At 41.6% G+C, this 17160-nt stretch overlaps 1 protein-coding gene across 2 annotated transcripts in view; it reads right to left on the bottom strand.

Moving 5' to 3' along the window:
• rictora (RPTOR independent companion of MTOR, complex 2 a) overlaps positions 1-17160 on the bottom strand; it is a 242633-nt gene that overhangs the window by 169932 nt on the left and 55541 nt on the right. The gene's annotated exons all lie outside the window — the stretch shown is intronic.

Below are 17160 nucleotides of genomic sequence, written 5' to 3'. Positions count from 1 at the left end.
ACTCAAAATGCAAGGTGGTGAAGAACAGATTTGCCCCAGAAGTGGCCTTTGTAAATTTACATTTGCGTTATCACATTTCAAAGCATCTTATACTGTGAATTATTTGAAGTGTAGTAACTGTGTTAAAGACAAACACGCAACCATTCAGCCATGACCTCATTAGTCCTCAGAAAGCAGTATTAGGGTGTTGGCTATGTGCGTCCAGGAGCATCAGCTGTTTTTTGAAAATAGCATTTGTAGCTTACACCTATTATCATCTCATGCCAATTTACATTTTGTGATACTTGAAATTAATGCTTTCCTTGTGCTTTAAGTTTAATGGAGTGGTAATAATTGAATATGTTGTTAAATTCTTCTATGTGAATCCAAATGTGAATCCCTGTACATAAACACAAATACTGGAGGCCATGTAATAACATGAGGCACTATCATCTAATTAAGGAATTAGGGAGAATGAAAAACAAGCTCTGGAAAAGTAACTCCTTAAAATCAATAAGTAGCCCTCAATAAAAATGTATTTTGACCTCTAGCAGGTCTCCTTCTTTAAAAGAAGCACTTCGGCTTTTAAGACAATCAGAGATTTACAGTTTTTAGTTTTTCAAAAACACTGAATTCAAATTTGTGATTTCTAGTTCAGTATTGTAGCTACCATATCATGAGCACAATTTAAAGGAATTTGGTTCCCAATTTGTTCAAATAACCAAATACAGAAAGAGCCGAGATTTTGGAAAAAGTCATGAAAATGATGCACATCTACTAGATAACAGAAGATTCATATATAACCAGGTCAAATACAGTACAGCTCCAGTATATCAGTTGGAGAGGTTTGTCTGTCTGCTCTTCCAGACAGTTAATGTATAATTTTGGGAGAAATATACAAGGTTGCAAATATACTCTGCTGACGAAAGATAAGGCAACAGACTCAAAATGTTAGATTTTGATTCAACCTCAAGGATGTCTGATCAGAAAAACAAGCACTCTAAACAGAGTTTCTTAAGACTCTGTTTCATCAGCATGTAAGCCCAAGTAGATCTTTAGGTGCACCACACTATTACTAAATCACATCAACTTGTATAGATACAGCACCTTTAACAATAACCTTTCCAAAGGGCTTCACAGGAGTATTATCAAGCAATCTAATACAGTCACATGTTTGGCCAAAATAGTAAACTATAAGGAGCATACAAGTTATGTCTAATCTGCAAATCAAATGCATAAACATTCCTTTGGCTCACATTTTACAATACCAATTGGTAACTAAAATCTGCAATTCTTAAGTGATTTAATATTAATTGCCCTTTGTGAAATAGAGTTCTAAATTTACACCACCCCGTAGTTTCAGTTTTTAGACCAAAAGTAACAAAATTGCTCAATAATCTTCTAAATTTGAGGGAATTAAACATCAGATTATCCAATCTTTCATTGAGATTATTGTTCCGGTAAATCAACAGAGCGTGCCATCCAAGACCAATCCACCCTTGGTGTTCAAAGCTGAACAGTTACTGCTTTACCAGCTAACTTTGCCTCATCTCTGTTTTGCTGGTACAGAACTGGAAAGATTGCAATCTGAAAAGCTGTATCAATCCAGACATGTGAAGAGCTGGGTGATTTTTCCACACCAATCACTTTACTGGAGTCGTATTGAGCTGTCAGATGGCACTGAAAGTGAAGCTACACCAAATAGGAGAATTTCTAGAGGATAACAAGGAACTAACTGGCAGAGACAATAAACAGTTATTCTGTATCCGTTTTCATGGAAAAAGGTACAGAAAATCTCCCAAATGTACTAGGCAACCACTGGACTTGTGAAACTGGGGAACTAAAAGAAATTAGGATTAAATTTAAGCATTGCCTCTTGTACTAACTAGATTGAAAGTTGATAAATTCTCTGAATATGATAAGCTTCATCGCAGAGGGTTGAAGGAAGAGACTAGAGAGATAGTGGATGCATTAGCAGTTATCTTCCAAAATTCTGTAAATTCTGAAAAGGTTCCTCTTGACTGGAAGGTGGCAAATGTAATCCAACTTTATCAAAGGAAGAAAGAAGAATAGACAATTGCAAACTTGTTAGTTAGTTTATCATCAGTGGTAGGGAAACTGTTGCAATCTATTGTAAAGCATGTAATAAATGGACATTTAAGAAAAATTGCATGGTAGGAATGCAAGTTGTGAGAAAGTTGTGCTTCGGGAGGACTTGCACTGGATAAGTGAATGGGCGAGAACAAGGCTGATGGAATGGAATGTGACAAGGTGTAAACTTATTCAACTTTGGAATAAAAACAGGTACAGAGTATTTCTTAAACTGAAAGGGGTTGGGAAGGGTGAGTGCCCTAAGGGACATATGTCATGAATCACTGAAAACTAGACTGCATGTGCAACAAACAATTAAAACTAGCAGTATATTGAACTAGCAGTATATTGAACTTCACATAGCCATTTGAGCACAGGGGTATTTACATAATGTTGCAATTGCACAGAGCCTTGATAAGGCCTCACCTAAAGGACTGTGTATAGCCTTTCTTCACTTTAACTAAGGGAGGATATACTTGCCATAGAAGTACCAGGAAGGTTCATCAGATTAATTCCTGGGATAACGAAATTATTTTATAAGAACAGACTGAGGAAGCAGGGTTTTGAAGACAGAGTGGCCTCTTTGAAACTTACAAAATCCTTACAATGTGTGATAGGTTGGCTATTCTAAAACCAGACAATTTCAAGATGAGGGGTTGGTTATTTGAGACCGAGATGAGGAGGAATGTCTTTATTTGATGGTGAGTCTTCAGAATTCTCTACTCCAGAGGGCTGTGGAAGCTCAATTACTGTCTATGATCGATAGAGATTGACAGGTTTATGGAGATGAATGGCATGAAGGGATACAGGAGGACAGTGTGGGAAAGTGGCACAGATGCAGATCAGTCATGATCTAAATGAACGATGCGGCCAAATCAACGGGGTCTGAATGGTTTACTCCTTGGTCCTATGCTCTTACCAGAAACCAAATGAAGGCCATTCAACCTCTTGTTAGAAGCTACGCACAATGGACAGATCATAGTAAAGCTTGAAAGTGCTGTCACATGTAGTTGTGAATGGCAGTGGACAATTTAACAAATAACAAGGAGGATGCTCCACAAATTTCAAGGAAGAAGAAGACTCGCACATCACTGCAAAAGATAAGGCTGACTCATTTGTAACTAATTCAAAGAGTCTAGCAAAATCACTGCAGATTGCATGAAGAAATGGCTGAAGCCACTCAAGGTCACAGCAAAGGCTATAATACCTGACAATATCCCAATGCAGTACTGAAGACATGTGCTTCAGAACTTGCTTTTCATCCTCTCCCAGAGTGTAGTAGAGACTAGTACATTGAATATATTCAACGCAGTTTGATCTTCAATCAACAAAAGGAGTCAAAGCTGATGGATGGTAGGCAGGAAAGTGGAGTTACGACCACAGTCAGAACAGCCACAAACTTATAGAATTTCAGAAGGGCCTATGCCCGAAACGTCGATTCTCCAGCTCCTTTGATGCTGCCTGACCTGCTGCGCTTTTCCAGCAACACATTTTTCAGCTCTGATCTCCAGCATCTGCAGTCCTCACTTTCTCCTAGAATTTCAGAGCAGACTCACTGAGCTGAATGGCCTACTCTTGCTTCTATTTCTTATGACCTTGGCTGCTCCCATAGTTCCAGCAAAGCAACATCACATCTAACCAACAACTGTCAGGGTATATCATGTTTACCAAAAGTAGAACAAGTTCAATCAAGCCAATCATCATCACAATCTACTCTTGATCGTATATGGTAATGAAAAATTGCATTGACAGCAGTATCAGCAGCATTTACACTGAAACTGCCAACTCACCAACTTGCAGTTTCTGGCCTCATTATAGCCTTAGACATGGACAAGACAGTTGAGATCCAGAAGGGAAGCAAGTGTGACTGCCCTTGACATCAAGGTAGAATTTGACCAAGTGTGGCCTCAAGGAGCCCAAGCAAAACTGGAATCAATGGGAATTGGGGAAAACTCTCCATGAGTAGGAATCATACCTGGAAGGAAGATGACAGAGTAGCATGGGGAGATGGGTTAAAATGCCACACAGCAGCTGGTGAAATTTGAATGGAATTAAAATTCTGGACCAGACAGCAAGCATCAGCAATGATGACCATGACAAATCATCACTTGTCATAAAAAAAGTTGACAATCTATAATAACAAGGCTCCTACATTCCAAAAAAAATCTTAAAAAGCACAAGGAAAGATGCTTGTAGTTGTTACAGGCAATACGTACATACATAGACATTTACAGCACAAAAGGTGGCCACTTGGTACATTGACCGGCACAGTCACAACACATGTCTGACTACACTAATTCTATCTTTCAGCTCTTTGCCCATCACCTTACAGACTGTGACCACACAAGTGAATATGTAAATATTTCTTAAATGTTATGAGAATTTCTGACTCACCCACACTTTCAGACAGCAAATTCCAAGCTTCCACCATCCTCTGGCCAAGAAAATTATCCAGCTCCCCTTTTTTAGGCCTCTTGTCCAACTTAAATCTATGCTCCCTAGTACTGACCCCTCCACTGATGAAAAAAAAGGTACCTATTTATCCACCCTATCAATCCTATCATAACCCTATACACCACTTGTAAAGTCCTTTCGCAACCCTTTTCAGCTTCAATCTCAGCCTATTCAATATTTCCTCATTGCTCAGACCTTTCAGCACAGGTAGCATCCTAGCAAATCTCCCTGCACCCTTAGTATAATCACATCCGTCCAGTGTGGTGACCAGAAGTGTACACAAAAGCAACTCACACTTCTCCAGGTTGATTGTCTCAGTTGCAGGATATCAGCTGCCTTCCACTAAACAATGGTCTGAGCAATGGTCTCTCAATTTGCCAGGGTAAAAGGTCAAGTCCCAAGGGCATACCATCCCAACACTGTTGGCCCCTATTTGTAGCCCCAGCATAGATTCCTGCCATTGTGTCAAAGTCCAATTCCATATTGGTTCCAAATCAGACGGGCAAAAGTAGCCTGATGGTGAATTCATCATGTATTTTAAGAACAGGTTCTTGGAGCAGAGGTTTTATAGCCAACCTAACAGCAGGCTACACTAAACTTTGTGCTGTGAACTGGGAAATTAGGTTAAGGGATAAGTCAATAGATGCGCATTTGGAGACATTGAGCCATTTCAGAATACTCAGAAAATAATATAATCCAGTGAGAAAGAAAGATCCTAAGGGAAGGACTCTATATATGTGGATAACCAAGGAAACTAAAGAGAAATTAAAAGACAAAATAAATTTTGCAAAGATCCGGCAAATAGAAAATTGAGGAGAATATAAATAACAGAAAATGTAACATGGAGGCAGAAATGACAGTATGAAATAAATCTAGCTAGAAACAAAAACAAATATTTAAAACAAAGTGTAAGCTAGTGAGTGAGTTTAGAGAATTAATAACAGGAAAAGGCAGATGAATTTTGCATGTCTTCACTGTAGAGGATACAAATGACAATTCAAAGAATTGTCAAATCATCAGGTGATAGGGATGGCAGGCATTAAAACAATTGAGTATACTGAGAAAATTACTGGAACTGAAAGCTAATAAATCCCCAGGGTCTAGTGGACTTCATCCTAGGGTCTTAAAAGTAGTGGTTGCTCAGACAGTGGATGTATAGATTTTAATTTTCCAATATTCCCTATAATCTGGAAAATTCCAGACAGAAAATCAGTCTAATCAAGAATGGAGACAAAGTGGAAAACAGACCAGTTAACTTAAAATGTGTCAAAAGGGAAATTGCAGGAATTTATTATTAAAGGAGGTTAGAGTGGGGCCTCTCAGTGTCAGAGACCTGGATTCGATTCCAGCCTCAGGCGACTGTGTGGAGTCGGCACATGCTCCCTGTGTCTGCGTGAGTTCCCTCCGTGTGCTCTGGTTTCCTTCCACAAAGATGTGCAGGTTAGATGGGTTAGCCATGCTAAATTGCCTATAGCGTCCAGGGATGTGTAGCCTAGGTGGGTTAGCCATGGAAATTGTGTGGTTACACAGCTAGGGAAGTGGGCTTGGGGGGGGGGGGGGAGAGAAAGAGAAGAAAAGAATGCTCTCCGGAGGGTCAGTGTGGACTCAATGGGCCGAATGGTCTGCTTCCACACTCTAGGGATTCTATATTAGCATGCATAGATAACTGACTAGTTAACAGGATACAGAACAGGCAAAAATGGGTAAATTCTGGATTGGGCAAGATGTGACAAGTGGAGTGCCAGACAGATCAGTGTTGCAACCTCAAATACTTTCAAATTACAGAAAGCACTTGGACAAAACAACCCAAGGCATAGTTGCTGATGACACAAGATAGGTAAGAAAATAAGTTGTGAAGAGGACATAAGCAATCAGCAAAGGGATATAAGTAAGTGAGCCTGTAGAATTTGGCAAATGGAGCATAAACTGGAGCAATGGGAACTCATTTACTTTGATAAGAATACAAAAGCAGCTTGTACTTTAAATGGAGAGAAACAGCAGAACTCTAAAGGTACAGGAGGATTCAGGTGACTTTTTTAAAAATTCACTCATGACTCAGACATTGCTGACTGGGGCAGCATTTATTGCCCATCCCTTGTTGCCCTTCAGAATATAGAACAGTACAGCATGGTACAGGCCTTTCAGCCCTCTATGCGGTGACAAACTTTTATCCTACACTAAAGTCAAACTAACCTAAATCCCCTACATTGTACTATCACCCATGTGCCTATCCAAGAGTCGCTTAAATGTCCCTAATGTATTGGGCTCTGCATCCCACACACCACTCTCTACGTAAAGAACCTACCTCAGACCTCTCCCTAAACCTTCCTCCAAACACCTTAAAATAATGCCCCCTCATGATGGCCATTCCTGCCATGGGAAAAAGTACCTGGCTATCCACTCAATCTATGTCCACCATCTTGTACAACTCAATCAAGTCACCTCTCATCCTTCTTTGCTCCAATGAGAAAAGCCCTCGCTCCTGCAAACTTTCTTTAGAAGACATGCCCCTCTAGTCCAGACAGGGGACAGCAATCTGCATTCAGTGATGGTGAACTTTCTTTTTGAACCACTGCAGTCCTGGTCTTTTAAGGTTGTAAAATACAGGAGCAGAATTAGGCCATCTGGTCCATCAAGTCTGCTCCACCATTTGATTATGCTGATATGCCTCTCAACCACACTTACCTGCCTTCACCCCAGAACCACTGATTCCTTTACAGTTACATAATCCTTTATCAAAAATCCTGAAATCCGAAAAGCTCAGAAATCCGAAGTTATTTACTCCATAACAAGGTTGTTTGGTGTGCAAACAGTTAACCCAACTCCACATCCACTCAGATGTGGTGTCAATTCTGTCTCAGGGCTTGTAGTACTCACAGGTACGTCTGCTTTTCTGAAAGATGTTTTAAACATTTCACCGCTAAAATTCAGAAATCCAAAAAATTCCGAATTCCGAAAACTAGCTGGTCCTGAGGGTTTCGGAGAAAGAATTGTGTATCTGTACTAATAAAGAATCCATGTCTGTTTTAAATTCACTCAATGATTTGGTCTCCAAAGCCTTCTGTGCCAAGGAGTTCCACAGATTAACAATCCTCTGAAGAAACTCCTCATCTCAATTATAAAAGGTCAACCCTTCACTTTGAATCTGGGGTCCAACTCCTGGAAACATCATCTTCACGTTCATTTTATCTGGACCTCTCAGTATTCTGTAAGCTTCAATGAGACACCCCCCTACCTCCCCCTCCCCCCCAACCTTTCTAAATTCCATCGAAGCCAAACCAAAGGTCCTCAACTACTCCTCATAATGACAAAACCTTCATCCCTGGTATCACTCTAGTAAACCTCCTCTGGACACCATCCGATGTCAGCATATTCTTCCAGAGATTCGGGGCCCAAAACTGCTCGCAATATTCCAAATGCAGTCTGACCAGCCCTATGCAGCCTCACTAGTATATCTATTGCTCCCTGCTCCAGCATTCTAGCTCTCTTGGAATGAATGGTAATATTACATTTGCTTTCCTAACTGCCAACTGAACCTGCATGTTAATCTTCAGAGAATCTTGAACAAAGATTCCAAATCCTTTTGTGCTTCAGATTTCCAAAGCCTTTCTCTATTTCGAAAATTGTCAACTCCTCTATTCTTCCTACCTAAGTGCATAATCTCACATCCACATTTTATTCCACCTGACACTTCTTTGGTAAATCTCTTATCCATACACTCTGCCTTCTACCAGTCAGCCAATCCTCGAGATATTCCAATATCTTGTTCCTAATACCACAGGCTCATATCTTATTTAAAAGCCTCTTGTGTGACATCTTGTTAAAGACCTTCTGGAAATTTAAACAGAGCACCGCCACTGGCTCTCCTTTGTCTAACGTACTTGTTACCTCCTCAAAGATTTATATAGATTTGTCAGGCATGATGCACCCCCCTTGACAAAACCATGCTGATTCCGCGCTATTTTACCTTGCTTTTCCAAGGACTCTAATCTCATTCTTAATAATGGACTCAAATCTTATTAATGATCAAGATCAGGCTAAGTGGCCTATAATTTCAGTCTTCTGTCTTCCTAGCTTTTTAAAAAAAGATATTACATTTGCCATTTTCCAATATTTGGGACCTTCCCTGACTCTTGTAATTCCTGAAGATCACCACCAATGACTGTACAATCTCCTCAGCTATCTCCTTCAGAACACTGAGGTGGAGTGCATCCAGTCCAGGTAATTTATTTTCCTTGCAATCCTTCAGCTTTCCCAGTACCTTCTCCTTGGTGATGGCCACTACATTCACCTCTGCCCTCTGAATCTTGAAATCCTGGTACACTAATGTCTTCCACCCTGAAGACTGATGCAAAGTACCTATTCAGTTACTCTGCCATTCCTCTGATCCCCCATGACTACTTCTCATTTTCCAGAGGTCCAGTGTCCACTCTTACCTCTTTCTCACTTTTGAAATATCTAATTAACTCTTGCAATTTTTAAAATATTACTACCAATATTACCTTCATATTTCACATTCTCCTCCATTATTGCTTTGTTTTTTAAAAACTGTCCTCTACTGATTTTTAAAAACATCCCAATCCTCTTGCTTCTCACTAATGTTCATCACAATTTGTTTTTGAGACTTAATAGCAATTGATACAACTGAATGTCTTGCTAGACCATTTCAGAGAAGAGTTGACAGTCAACCACAATGCTGTGGGTCTGGAGTCATAAGTAGACCAGACCAGGTAAGGACGCCAGGATATTATGACTATAACCAGATTAGACATTATTGAAAAATGGAGCAGACTCAAAATGGCCTATTGGCCTACTCCTGCTCCTAGTTAATGTTTCGATGTGATATCTGTTGGCAAGTTTGTCAATACTTTCCATCTGGTCTGCATTCATAATAGAAACTGTCTACCTAATGTGGTCATTCTGAAAATGCACCACCCCTTGCCTATTACCCTCTCATTTTTCTTATCCAATAGCATCATACTAACACATCCAGTATATCTCATATTCTTAACTATCCTATGAAGTCATCAACCTTCTGTGAACCGAGTTCAGTGATGTTGTTACAAGTTCTCAGCTGCTAATCCGAAATGCCTTGAATATTCCACATCATTAAGATAAGCAACATAGTATAAGAAGAATGATCACCAGCTTATCATTCCCAAGCCCTGCACAAATCTTAAATAATTATTTATTTTCAGGATCCAAACAAGTATAAATATATTAACTGGTTCCTCCTTCTCAAACTGAAATGCACTCTTCACAAAGACTTCATCACTGTAAAAACACATTCCTTTCCTTTGCTGGAAAAGACTCCCTGAAATTCCCAGAAGAGAACTGAATACTTCCAGTATGATTACCCTGAGCTCTGGAGTGAATCAGTTACATGATAAAATTTTCAACTCCAGTCCCCCTCCCAGATGCACTGCAATGGATCAGAAAACAGGTAACAAGTATTGTGATCGTCAATGAACATACGTGTTTTGAGTTGGTGTCTAAAATTACACTTAGCCGTCATAGGCTATGACTCAGAATAACCTATGAAATTCCACATGGCTTAGTGCCAAGATTATTTTTAAAATTTGGCTTCTATAACAGTATTTGTAGCCCAACCAAAATAATTAATTCTGGACAACTGCAAACAAAAAACTGTCTTCAAATAAACCCATCAAATGATCTAATCAACATAAGGTCAACCATTTTTCTGGTGACATTTATGCTCTTTAATTGGAAAAATTGCTCCTGGGAAATGGGACATTTACATTTCAGGTGCCAGTATACTATCAAATTAGTCCAAAATACCCCAATAGAGATGCAGAAAAAAAAATCACCCTCTTTTCTGCACTATTAATATTCACGGGGTTTGAGAAGATTAGTAGCTCAGGTTGAGGTACTGGATGTAGGTTTGTTCGCTGAGCTGGAAGGTTTGGTTGAAACCTTCCTTTTAATCCTTTTAATATGAATCATTAATTTATGAAGAATACCCTAAAGATTTGTTCATCTCTCTCATCAACCACCTTTTGGCCTCAGTTTCAAACTAAGGAGCTTCAGACCCATGGCTACAGACATTGAAATGGATTAGCACCACATGCACAGACATCCACTCGCTCCACACCAAAACGCAGTAGCAGCAGTGTGTACAATCTACACGATGCATTATTGAACTTCACCAAGGGTCCTTAGACATCACCATGCAAAACTACAACTATAGAGTCATAGAGATGAACAGCATGAAAACAGACCCTTCGGTCCAAGCCGACCAGATATCCCAACCCAACCTAGTCCCACCTGCCAGCACCAGCCCATATCCCTCAAAACCCTTCCTAGTCATATACCCATCCAAATGCCTCTTAAATGTTGCGATTGTACCAGCCTCCACCACTTCCTCTGACAGCTCATTCCATACACATACCACCCTGTGTGTGAAAAGGTTGCCCCTTAGGCCTCTTTTATATCTTTCCCCTCTTATACCTATGCCCTATAGTTCTGGACTCCCCCACCACAGGGAAAAGACTTTGTCTATTTACCCTATCCATGCCCCTCAATTTTGTAAGCCTCTATTAGGTCACCCCTCAGCCTCCAACGCTCCAGGGAAAACAGCACCAGCCTGTTCAGCCTCTCCTTAAAGCTCAAAATCCTCCAACCCTGGCAACATCCTTGTAAACCTTTTCTGAACCCTTTCAAGTTTCACAACATCTTTCCAATAGAAAGGAGACCAGAAATGCATGCAATATTCCAACAGTGGCCTAACCAAGGTCCTGTACAGCCGCAAAATGACCTCCCAACTCCTGTACTCAATACTCTGACCAATAAAGGAAAGCAAGCCCACCTGAACTACACTAACCCACTATCCTCCATATACCTATCCAATGCCCTCTTAGATGCCCATAAAGAGGGAGAGTCCACCACTGCTGCTGGCAGGGCATTCCATGAACTTACGTCTCGCTGAGTGAAGAACCTACCCCTACCTTCAGTCCTATATCTACCCCCCCCTAATTTAGAGCTATGCCCCCTTGTAATACCCGACTCAATACGCGGGAAAAGGTTCATACTGTCGACCCTATCTCACCCCCTAATCATCTTGTACACCTCAATCAAGTCACCCGTAAACCTTCTTTTCTCTAGTGAAAACGGCCCCAAGTGCCTCAGTCTTTCCTCATACGATTTTCCTTCCATACCAGGCAACATCCTGGTAAACCTCCTCTGCACCCGTTCCAGTGCCTCCACCTCCTTCCTATAGTATGGCGACCAAAACTGCACACAATATTCCAGATGCGGCCGTACCAGAGTCTTATACAACTGCATCATGACCTCAGGACTGCGGAACTCAATTCCTCTACCAATAAAAGCCAGTACGCCATATGCCTTCCTCACCGCACTATTTACCTGGGTGGCAACTTTCAGAGATCTGTGTACATGGACACCAAGATCCCTCTGCTCATCCACACTACCAAGTATCCGACCATTAGCCCAGTACCCCATCTTTTTTTTATTCTTCCCAAAGTGAATCACCTCGCACTTAGCTACATTGAATTCCATTTGCCACCTTTCTGCCCTGCTCTGCAGCTTCTCTATATCCTGCTGTAACCTGCCACGTGCTTCCTCACTGTCAACAACTCCTCCGACTTTCGTGTCATCCGCAAACTTGCTCACCCAACCTTCTAACCCCTCTTCCAGGTCATTTATAAAAATGACAAACAGAAATACTTATTTAGTATATATGCAAAATACTTATTTAGTATCTCCCCCATTTTCTGTGGCTCACTTCCATCTAGGACATAGGCAGCAGACACATAGAACACTATCACCTGCAGTTCCCCACTAAGCCACACCCTATTCTGACTTGAAAATATATCGCTGCTCCTCGAGTGTTACTGGGTCCAAATCCTGGAACTCCCTCCTTATGGAACATGGACTACAGCAGTTCAAAATGATGACAGCTCACTGATCCAGCCATCAAAAGAACATATGGGCCAAGTGGTGGTAGATGGAGTTTAATTTAGATAAATGTGAGGTGTTGCATTTTGGCAGGACAAACCAGAACAGGGCTAATACAGTTAACAGTAAGGCCCTGTGGAGTGTTGCTGACAGAAACACCTCGGGGTACAGATACATAGTTCCTTGTAAGTAGCATTACAGATACACATCCCGCCACCTATGGCAAAGTCTAAACAATATTATGGGAGAGAAAGCAGAACAAGATAGCAAAGACACATCCCTCCCTGCCACGTCAATGCTTTCTATACTCGGCTTGAGCAGAATGCTGGCGGTGCGGTGACGCCTGGCCTGACAGCCCCAGACGTACCTGTGCCCACTGTCGCTGCTGCAGGCATCATATTGGTCAACCCAAGGAAAGCAACAGTCCCCAGTGCTCCCGGCCAAGCATTCAGATCCTGGGCAGACCGAATGGCGGAGGCATTCACCGACATCTTCAACCTTTCTCTCCTACAAGCCAAAGTCCCCATCTGCTTCAAAACCACCAACATCCCCATACTTAAGAAAACACATGTAATGTGCCATAATGACTACCACCCAGTGGCTCTTAAATCAATCATAAAGTGCTTCGAGAGGTTGGTCATGGCCCACATCAACTCCAGTCTCCCAGCTTGCCTCGACCCCCTACAATTACCTACCAACGAAACAGGCTGCAAAGGATGCTACATCCCTAGTCCTGCACTCATCCCTGGAACATCTGGACAACAAGGACACCTTTATCAGGCTCCTCAGCTTTCTGACCCACAGACTGCAAATCAGTGAATATAGTTAACTTCACCTCCTCCACAATAAAACTCAACACTGGACACCGCCCCCCCAGTGCACGTCCTGTGCAATGTAACCGGTATGCCTCAGTCTAAGTCTTTTTGATCCATACATCCCTGCTTATTATGATCGTGCTGCTCATAAATAAAGCTTTTTACTGTACTTCAGTACACGTGACAATAGATAAATCAATTAGTGGGGTAAAGATGGCATTCGGTGCACTTGTCTTCATTGCTCAGGCCATTGAGTGTCAGAGTTGTGATGCCATGTTGCAGCTGTACATGACAGTGGTGAGACCACTTTCGGACTACTGCTATAGGAAGAATGTTATTAAATTGGAAGAGTTCAGAAAAGATTTACGGGACAGTGGCTCAGTGGTTAGCACTGCTGCCTCACAGGAACAGGGTCCTAGGTTCGATTCCAGCCTTAGGCGGCCGTCTGTGTGGAGTTTGCACATTCTCCCCGTGTCGGAGTGGGTTTCCTCCGGGTGCTCCGGTTTCTTCCCACAATCCAAAGATGTGCAGGTCAGGGTGAATTGGCCATACTAAATTGCCCTTGGTGTTGGGTGCATTAGTTAGGGGAAAATGGGACTGGGTGGGTTACTCTTCGTAGGGTCAGTGTGGACTTGTTGGGCCGAAGGGCCTGTTTCCACACTGTAGGAAATCTAATCTAAAATCTCTTAACAATGTTGCCAAGCTTGAAGGATTTGAGTGCTAAGCAGAGGGCAGAAAAGCTGGGACCTTTTTCTCCCTGTGTGCAGAAGGTTGAGGGGTGAGAGGTAATCATCTAGCAAGGATAATGTGAATAGCAACGATCTTTTCCCCAGGGTGGGAAGAGTTCAAAACCAGATGGTATAGGTTTAAGGTGAGAGGGGAAAGCTTTAACAGGGATCTGAGGGACAAAGTTTTCACACAAAGGGTAAAGCATATATGGAATGAACTGCCAGAGGAAGTAGAAACAGGTACAGATACAACATTTAAAAAACATTTGAACAAGTACATTAAAGATTCAGATGATTATGAGCCAAACGCAAGCAAACGAGACTAGTTGTGTTTGGGAAATCTGGTCAACATGATCAAGTTGGAGCGAAGGGTCCATTTCCGTGCTGCATGACTACGACCCAGATATCAGGCAGGGTACGGGGTGGAGAGAAAGAGAGAATGGACAAGGCCCACTCATGCCACCTCTCCATAATGGACACAAGCATCACCTCCCACCTCTCCTTGTGCTCCTCCTCCTCGCCTCAGCAATCTCTCACTCCCTTCATCACCCCATACGTTCTCTCCCCTCTGGTGCCATTCAGTTCTTATGAGATTTGCCTTGGATACCGGAATGCTAGCCTCGTGACATTACCACTATGCCACGGTCTCCCCTATTCACGAGGTTGCTGCCCAAGGCTGGATTGTATTAGCTATGAAGACAGACTAAATACAGAGTGCAGCTTTTTTCCTTCAGTTTTCAAGAGATGAAACTGCAGGAATGGTTTCAGAAGACTGGAGGATAGCAAATATTGTCCCCTTGTTCAAGAAGGGGAGTAGAGACAACCCTGGTAATTATGGACCACTGAGCCTTATTTCAGTAGTTGGAAATGGTTAAGAGATAGGATTTATAATCATCTAGCAAGGAATAAGTTGATTAGGGATAGTCAACATGGTTTTGCGAAGGGTAGTACGTGCCTCACAAACCTTATTGAGTTCTTTGAAAAGGTGACCAAAGAGGTGGATAAGGGTAAAGCGGTTGATGTAGTGTGTATGGATTCAGTAAAGCATTTGATAAGGTTCCCCACTGTAGGCTATTGCACAAAATACTGAGGCCTGGGATTGAGGGTGATTTAGCGGTTTGGATCAGAAATTGGCGAGCTGAAAGATGACAATTTGTGGCTGATGGGAAATGTTAATCCTGGAGTTCAGTTAATAATGATGTACTACAAGGATCTGTTTTGGGGCCACAGCTGTTAGTCATTCTTATAAATGACCTGGATGAGGGCTTAGAAGGATGAGTTAGTAAATTTGAGGATGACACTAAAATTGGTGGAGTTGTAGACAGTCCTGAAGAATGTTACAGGTTTTAGAGGGACACAGATAAGTTGCAGAGCTGAGCTGAGAGGTGGCAAATGGAGTTTAATGTGGAAAAATGTGAGGTGATTCACTTTGGAAGGAGCAACAGGAATAAAGAGCACTGGGCTGATGCTAAGATTCTTGGCAGTGTAGATGAACAGAGAGATCTCTGTGTCTATGCATGTAGATCCCTGAAAGTTGCCACCCAGGTTGACAGGATTGTCAAGACATACAGTGTGTTAGCTTTTATTGGTAGAGGGATTGAGTTTCAGAGCTATGAGGCCATTCTGCAGCTGTACAAAACTCTGGGAGTATTGCATACAGTTTTGGTCACCGCATTATAGGAAGGAAGCTTTGGAAAGGGTTCAGAGATTTACTAGGGTGTTGCCTGGTATGGAGGGAAGTCCTTATAAGGAAAGGCTGAGGGAATTGAAGTTGTTTTCGTTAGAGAGAAGGTGGTTGAGAGGTGGCTTAATTGAGACATTTAAGATAATCAGAGGGTTAGATAGATTGGACAGTGAGAGCCTTTTTCCTCAGATGGTGATGGCTAGCATGAGGGTTCATAGCTTTAAGTTAAGAGGTTATAGATATAGGACAGATATCAGAGGTAGTTTCTTTACTCAGTAGTAGTTGTAGGGGGCGTGGAACGCCATGCATGCAACAGTACTAGACTTGCCAAGTTTAAGGGCATTTAAATAGTAATTTGGATAAACATATGGATGAAAATGCAATGTTGTAGGCTAGATGAGCTTCAGATTGGTTCCAATGCTTGGCGCAACATTGAGGGCCGAAGGGCCTGGACCACGCTGTAATGATCAATGTAGATGCGTAGAATAGTACATTAGAAATTTCAAGGACATTTTGCAAATTGAGCACTACACCAAGATTTTATGATTTATAAACAAATGACATTTAATACAATTATCATATCACTTAGACACAAGTTCACTCAGAATTAAAAACAAGAAGTGCTCTTACATTATTCTCCAGGCAGGTAAGGCTTCCCTCTGGGAACATACATTCAGAATCTGTTTTCCTAGCATAAAGTCCCCTAGTGTAGCACAACACCAATGAAGATGAAAACAAATGAAAGTTGACAAATCCAGAACAAAACCAGAAAATGCTGAAAATATTCAGCTGGTGCGACAGTATCTGCAGAGAGAGAAACAGAGTTGATATTTCAGGTCAATGAAGTTTCATCAGGGCCCAGATGAAAGGTAACCAACCTGAAACATCAATTCCCTTTCCTCTTCTGATGCTGCAGACCTGCTGAGTGTTTTCAGTATTTTCTGTTTTTACTTCAGATTCCAATATTCGCAGAACTGTGCTTTTGTATTTTGGTACTTAGAGTTCAAAAGAATGAAAAGTGATGGAGACAACAAACAGTGAGGGAGCTAAGATTTCCATTATTTAACATGGAGAATATTACTCCTTTCGTTTGCAAATGTCAATGTTACTCTTATAAGATAAACAATAGTGATTTTACGACACAGGTAAACGAAGTTTTATATACCAAAAATGTATTGGAATAATGAGCAACTCATGGCAGCCTTCCATTTTATAAGGTTTGTGTCACGGTGGTCAACTCGATTTAAGCATCAACTTGGTATGGTCAGGAGGTAAAAACAATGACTGCAGATGCTGGAAACCAGATTCTGGATCAATGGTGCTGGAAGAGCACAGCAATTCAGGCAGCATCCGAGGACAGGCAAAATCGACGTTTCGGGCAAAAGCCCTTCATCAGGAATAAAGGCAGAGAGCCTGAAGCGTGGAGAGATAAGCTAGAGGAGGGTAGGGGTGGGGAGAGAGTGGCATAGAGTAC

Source organism: Chiloscyllium plagiosum, chromosome 2, assembly GCF_004010195.1.
Source record: "Chiloscyllium plagiosum isolate BGI_BamShark_2017 chromosome 2, ASM401019v2, whole genome shotgun sequence".
In the NCBI taxonomy this organism is placed as follows: Eukaryota; Metazoa; Chordata; class Chondrichthyes; order Orectolobiformes; family Hemiscylliidae; genus Chiloscyllium; species Chiloscyllium plagiosum.
Note: the sequence above shows the minus strand (reverse complement) of the source record. Positions and strands in the feature narration are given on the sequence as shown.